Raw genomic sequence first — 6984 nt, 5'->3', positions numbered from 1 at the left:
GGGAAGTTCTCTTCTTTAGGCCGGGTTTAGTCCAAAATAATTCTTTAAACTTTCAATTTTTCCATCACATCTCAATTTTTCTACACACATAAACTTTCAACTTTTCAATTTCAAACAAACTTTCAATTTAATAGAAAATGAGTAGAAAACGAAATTAGCTTGAGCAAGTTTGGATTCCGCCAAAATTAAAGGATCGGAGAAGGCTACTGCTTGTCTGCTTGAGCGCGCGCTCACGACGGGGACAGTTAACCAAGGTTGTCATTATCTGATTCGTATAGTAGGGTTTGTTTGGGACGGATAATCTGGTAAAAGCTCGTGGCTTTTAGTTTATCTTATGGTTTTTATAACAGAATCTGAAAAAAAAAAATTTAGGGAGAGCTTATAATTGTGAGAGAAGCGGTAGCTACCTGCCTTCACTAAACAAACCCGCTGCCAGTCTTCACTAAACAGACCCTTAGTATTTTACGATAATAATATCCTATCAAGCTGAAACATACCGATCTTACATAATATTCTAACTTTTATAGTATCCCAATCTCCACACAATTCTATAAAATTTTAGGTAGTATCTCGATGTTAGATTCCTACAATCCTATAAAATATTATTTAAAATAAGGTGATTGAAAATAGTGTAAAAAATATGCTCAAATTCACATAAAAACCGATTAAATTTATCAAAACCAATATTATATTATTTAATTTATACAACATATTATATATTTTATATAAAATATGTATTTTTAAAAATCTGATAGTATCTTGAATCCCGATCCTATGGTAGTATCTCGATCCTATGATACTACAAAGGAGAAAGTCCAAATACCCCCCACCTCAAAAAAAATTTAATAAAATTGGATGGAAGTCCGTTTAGCATTCTGAACTTTGAAACCAGATATTGAACCCCTTAAATTTTACAATACCGTTTATATAACCCGCTAAGATGGTTTCGCATAGTAGTTTTTATCTAATTTGTATATAAGTTTGATGAGTTTGATCACATAACATACATATTGGACATATATATTAAAATTCCGATCTAAATCTTTCTTTTTACTCCTTGTTAGCTACCATTTACAAACAAGTACTAACATAATAATTGTATGGCATAACTATATAAGGATAAATTTGTGATTTAGAACTGATGATATGCAAATATGTTAGATTAGTTATTCAAAGTTATTCATTTAAGCTTTCAAAATATGCAAACCACCATCCAAAACCATCTTAGGGTAATATGGATGGTATGGTAAAGTTCAGGGAGTTGGATGTCCAGTTTTAATGTTTTTAATGTTTAGGGTGCTAAACGGACTTCCATTCAATGTTTAGGCGACTATTTGGACTTCTTCCTACTACAAATAACAAAACGGTCTTATATAATATCTCGATACTGATTACCTTGCATTTAAATGTTCGCTCCGTCCATACAAAACAAATATAATTACATGATATGGCACACCTTATGTGAAGCCTCACACTTTTAACACTGGAGATAAAAAGTGCCGAACTTAGATTATTATTTAACAAACTATTATTTTGCCAAATAATAACTACACTGGAGATAAAAGTCAGGCAAGTCTCTCTTATGATCATGTTTGTCGACGTTTGATGTCGCAATTCCGGTATTTGCATAGTATGGGAATCGTTGGTACTAGGATATACGCGAGATTGAGGTAAAAGAGATGGAGACAGGATTTTTATACAGGTTCAGGCCCCTGAATTGTCAGGTAATAACCCTACATCCTGTTGCCCGAAGCCGATATTACTCTTATTCACCATAATCAAAACAGTATAATATTTGGGGTAGCCTATCTAACTGTTGTCGATACGGCGGTCTGAAGGTCTGACTCGTAGTCGACAACAGGGTAGTCTTCCTCCTCGAGTCCGTGCCCGACGAGATCAGAGATAGCGCTTTCGTCTCTCTTGACAGTATCCGGAGACACCGTAGGGGACTAGCCGTGCTTATCCCCGAAGTCAATATCCGACGTCTTGTCTTAGCGTATGTTGGCTTGTATGTTGTGACTTCTGTTGTTCCTTGTATGTTGATTGTCTCTTCTATGGTGGGTGTCTTATATTTATACCCATAGGTGTCCCCTTGTCCAAGTAGAACTATAGAAACCAATATGAATACAATCCAAGTAGTCCTTGTCGTTTCCATGTAGAACTCTGGTTGTCTTTCCTTATCCGGAACTCCCTCCATATCCGAAGTCAGTTCCCGTATAAGACATGGTATGTGGTGGGTCCTACCAAGATTTAGTCAACTACTATTAGGTATGTGGTATCCATAATCCTGACAATGTTGATAGATGATAATTCTATTTCAACTTAAAAACCTATTTCATAAAAATATTTCTCCTAGTATTGCATCAAAATATATTTTCTAGAATATAATAATATGAACTATGATGATATGATTGACAAACCGATGATGATAGAGATCATTGGGATACTAGTATGGTGGGTAGGGGGAGCTCAGGGATATGATGATTGATGATGATGGCCGGTCAGGGCTCTCCCTACATACGGTGTATAAATATAAGGACTAATCATCCCCTCACTCGTATCAGAGAACCATATGTACCGTGTCGACCATAGATCCATTTTAAGACGGGCTGGACCTAGTACCTTATCAAGTTTATTATACTCTACATGGGTACGTAGTAGTAGGATGGGAGATGATATAAACCTCATGAATGCCGATGATGTGCATTCTAGGTGCATATAGTAGCGCGGTGGTATGGAGAGCTGATAGGCTCAACACAAACATGGAGTGTAATAAATTGAAGTAGGGGAAAAGTTCTGTACTCTTAGCATGGTGCCGCATCTAGTGAAGTGAGACAGTCAAACATGTTAAGAGTATCTATGGGTACAATGATACAAGCCTGCGCGATGCATAAATTGTGATTCACGCCTGTCTCTTGGATTGGAGCCTACCGGGAGTTGCTACAAACTCTATTCAATGTTACGAGTATACTCTAGCTTTTATACGCTTCCTTCCGAAAACTCTTTTACAAAACAGAAATATACTTTACTTTTGATGACGATGAAGGTGATGATGTTACAAAAGTATAGTGTTATAGTATATAGATTTAGGGGCTGCTCAGATTGATGCCATTTTCAATCATACTATTTTTTTTTGGCAAAGTTGCAAAAAAATGTCTACATTTGGTTTGTTGCAAAATTTGATATATACATAAGAAATTCTACCAAAATTTTGGCAATATTGCCAAAATTTGGTAAGGTTTATTTTGGCTACAATCTGAACAGATCTTATATATTATTATTCATGCATATACATTTTGCTTTCAATGACTTGCTGAGTACGAAAGTGCTCACCCTTGTTGTATAACCCCTTTGTACAGGTTTGATTCCTTGCAAGTGTAAGATGGATTAGCGATGGCCTTTAGGACTCTCAGGGACGAATTAAAAGGTAGTTGTAACTCACTACTAGAAAAAAGATTTTTCATAGCGTTACATTATCATTTTCGCTGACGGTCATACACGAAAACCATCGGCAAAAACATAACGAGGGGTGGGGGGGCTACGGACCGCTAGCGATTTTCGCTAGCGGCCGAGTTAAGCGGACCGCCAGCGAAGATGTGCTATTTTCCCTGGCAGTCCACTTTGGTAAAGAGCACCGCTGCAAAAAATCCACCGCCCACCAATATTTTTCACGCTTCTCCGCCTCTCTCCCTCCTCTCAACGCCTCGCTAGGCGGGGGTCCAGGGGCAGTGACTCGCGAGGCGGGGTGTCCGGCGGCGGCGACTCGCGAGGCAGTGGATCCGGCAGCGCCATGCCTCGCCGTCGCCGGATCCGCCGTCGGCACGCCTTGTTGCCGCCATATCTCGTACTAAGTTTAGTTTATAGGGACAATGGGAGTACACAAATAAATTATTCCATGGTCAATACTCCTCAATATGGTTTGAGGAGGTACTAGGGTCCACTTAAACACTACAGAAAAAAAGTGTGAATTAAGAGTTGATGGTAAGTGTTTTTTATTACTCACTCCGTTTCAGGTTACAAGACGTTTTAACTTTGGTCAAAATCAAACTACTTCAAATTTGATTAAGTTTATGCACAATTATGGTAATATATATAATACCAAATTAGTTTCATTAAATCAACAATTGAATATATTTTCATAATAAATTTGTGTTGAGTTGAAAATATTTTTTTTCCTATAAACTTGGTCAAACTTGAAGCAGTTTAACTTTGACCAAAATCAAAACGTCTTATAACCTGAACGGGAGTATAAGCGTTTCATTATGTCTCCGTTTAGAAAAGGTCAAGCGGTTACCATTGGTATTGTCTTGCAAAGAGCTTTGCCGTCTAATTCTCCGAAAAGGATTAATGCATCACTGGTTATCCAAAAGCTGATTATAAGCCATAATAGCTTATTAGCAGAAAAAAAAAGTAATCTACGTGTAAAACTCTTGTATATGTATTTTTAGCGACTTAAAATCTAATGCCAAAAAACAATGTTGAAAATATTTTAAAATCAACTTCAAAACTAAATTTTGGTTTTCACTTATTCTTTTTAGTAATCGATGGGGCTGTTAGTCGAAATCTACTATGTAGGTACTATGTTCTATATTCTTATTATGTATCTCCATTCTCCACTCGATGTGGCCGGGAGGCGCCCCCAACAGATTTGCCCCATGCTGGAAAATAGATAAACCACATCTACTCATAGGAACACGCTCTTTGTTCCTACCATCACGATTGTGCCTAGTGTCAACATCAGCAAAATACCTTGAGCAAGCAGTCAAGCACTCATTTGCGACATATGCCTCTGCAATGGAGCCCTCAGGCCTTGCCATCTTCCTCACAAAGCGTTTCAAGGTCAACAACCTACGCTCTACAGGGTACATCCATCCATATTGAACTGGAACTCTTAGGATTGCATCATCAATTAAATGAATGCACAAGTGCACCATCACATCAAAAAAGGCAGGCGGGAAAATCTTCTCAAGCTTGCACAATATTATTGGGATTTCACCTCTCAAAGGAAAATGCCTTAGAACCTTTTCTGGAATCTGCCTTCGGCTATCTGCATCCCTCCATCTTGAAGCACCACATATTGGGCATGCATCCATTTTAGCCAACTCCTTTCGGAAAAGAACACAGTTATTCGGACACACATGTATTGACTCATATCCAAGTCCTAATGCACGAATAAAATTCTTCGCTTCAGCATAGGATGCAGGGAGAGAACAATTTGGAAATGCTGAACTTAAAAGGTCCAAAAAAGCACTGAATGCAACATTGCTGATTCTGTAAAATGACTTGATGTGGAGCAACTTCACCACAAAAGAAAACCTAGTATAGGGACCACCGGGGTGTAGCACCTGTTTCATCTCTTCTAATATGGTGGCAAACTTTGACTTCGTTCTTGGTCCATGATTTTGATCTGGGTACAGATCCTGTACCATACGGTACATTTGATCATCTTCTGGGTCATCCTGAGGCTCATTCGTCTCAAATTCAACATTGCAGCTAACATCTTCATTCAAATGCTCAACATTTTCAGTGACCATGACCAATGGTTCTCCATGATGTATCCACCGAGTGTATGTGTTAGACATCCCGTACATAAGTAAGTCATCCTCCACACGTCCTTTATATTGATGTAACCATTCAAACACTTACGACATGGGCATAATATCTTCTGACTGCCACTCAAATTTTTAGAAACAAAGTCCATGAACTCGGTGACCCCCTCCGGATGCTCCTTGCTAAACAACTTACAATTCATCCAAGTTCTTTCCATCTGTTACATATTGAAATAAGACAAGCATCGAATCAATGACTGATTATTGCCCAGACTACTATTTTCCTATTTCTATCACTTCAAGTCTGTGGTTTCAGTTCAAAATTTAAAACCAAAACATAAGTTCTTCTCATATGTACCTTTCTTCCTAATTGAAGGGGATGGGGCAGTCTCTGGTCGACCTCACCCGCCGTCTGAAGTGATCCCAGGCTAGAGCTCTTGGGGGCTTCCTAGCGGTTGAGCCCGTGAAGCCCGGCGGCCAGGATCTGCAGCCAGCCGGCCCAGCCGTCGAGATCCTAGAGGCGGGGGCGGGCTACTGTCGTCGGCGTCGGGCTCTTGGGGGCGTTCCCAGCAGTTGTGCCCATGAAGCCCGGCGTCCTGGAGCTGCAGCAAGCTGGCATCGAGCTCCTGGGGACGGGGTGGGGCTTGGGATCCAGCCGGCGGTGCCGGGCTCCAGCAGCCGCGTTGGGCGAAGGGCGACAGCGTCGAGCTCCAACAGCCGGGCGCTACGTTGGGGACAGGGTGGGGCTACAGCCTGCGTCGTCGGGCTCCAGCAGGAGCAATGGGAAAGGGCGGCGGCGTCGGGTCCATCTGGCGCGATGGGGAAAGGGCGGTGGCGGCGGCGTCGGGTCCAGCAGCCGCGATGGGGAAAGGGCAGCGGCGTCGGTCCTTGCCAGATGTGCGTTGGGATTCTTATGTCTCCCAGCAATAGTGTACAAGATGAAAAGAATCAAAGATTACATAGCATCGGAAGAGTAGCTCAGTGGTTTGTTTCATTGTTTGTACTTGGGAAGCCAGAGGACGTGGGTTCGATTCCTCCTCATTGCAAGAAGTGCTACAATTTTTATTCTTTTCAAGTTAATATTACATTTTTTATTCTTTTCAAGTTAATATTCTAAGGTCCCACATGTCCACCTAGACATGCTCACGTGGCTGTGCCAAGGTGTTCCTTTTTTTTAAAAAAAAAATGATTTTTAAATTATGACAATCATATTCATTCGCTTTTGTCATGAACTATTGTCACAAAGAATGGGAAAGGCACATGGTGACATTTGTTTATGACTAAATTACAACTTAGTCACAAACGCTTGTCATTCAAAGAAAAATTGTCATAAACGCATCACTACTGTGACTAAAATGTGTTTTGTCATATGAAATTTGTCATAGAAGGCCAAATTTCTTGTAGTGCGGTGGAGGTATGTTTGAAGTGTATAGTG

General features: G+C 40.2%; 1 long non-coding RNA gene across 1 annotated transcript; it reads right to left on the bottom strand.

Annotated features, from left to right (window-relative positions):
- Positions 1-4572: 4572 nt before the first annotated feature.
- Positions 4573-6432, bottom strand: LOC9266849 (uncharacterized). The gene is made up of 2 exons (XR_010736851.1): positions 5908-6432; positions 4573-5767 (listed from the first exon to the last, which is right to left on the bottom strand). It is a non-coding gene; the product is annotated as an uncharacterized lncRNA (long non-coding RNA).
- Between the last annotated feature and the right edge of the window lie 552 nt (positions 6433-6984).

The sequence above is a fragment of the Oryza sativa genome, chromosome 10 (assembly GCF_034140825.1).
Source record: "Oryza sativa Japonica Group chromosome 10, ASM3414082v1".
Taxonomy (NCBI): domain Eukaryota; kingdom Viridiplantae; phylum Streptophyta; class Magnoliopsida; order Poales; family Poaceae; genus Oryza; species Oryza sativa.
The sequence above is the reverse complement of the archived record's forward strand: the minus strand, read 5'-3'. Positions and strand labels throughout refer to the sequence as shown.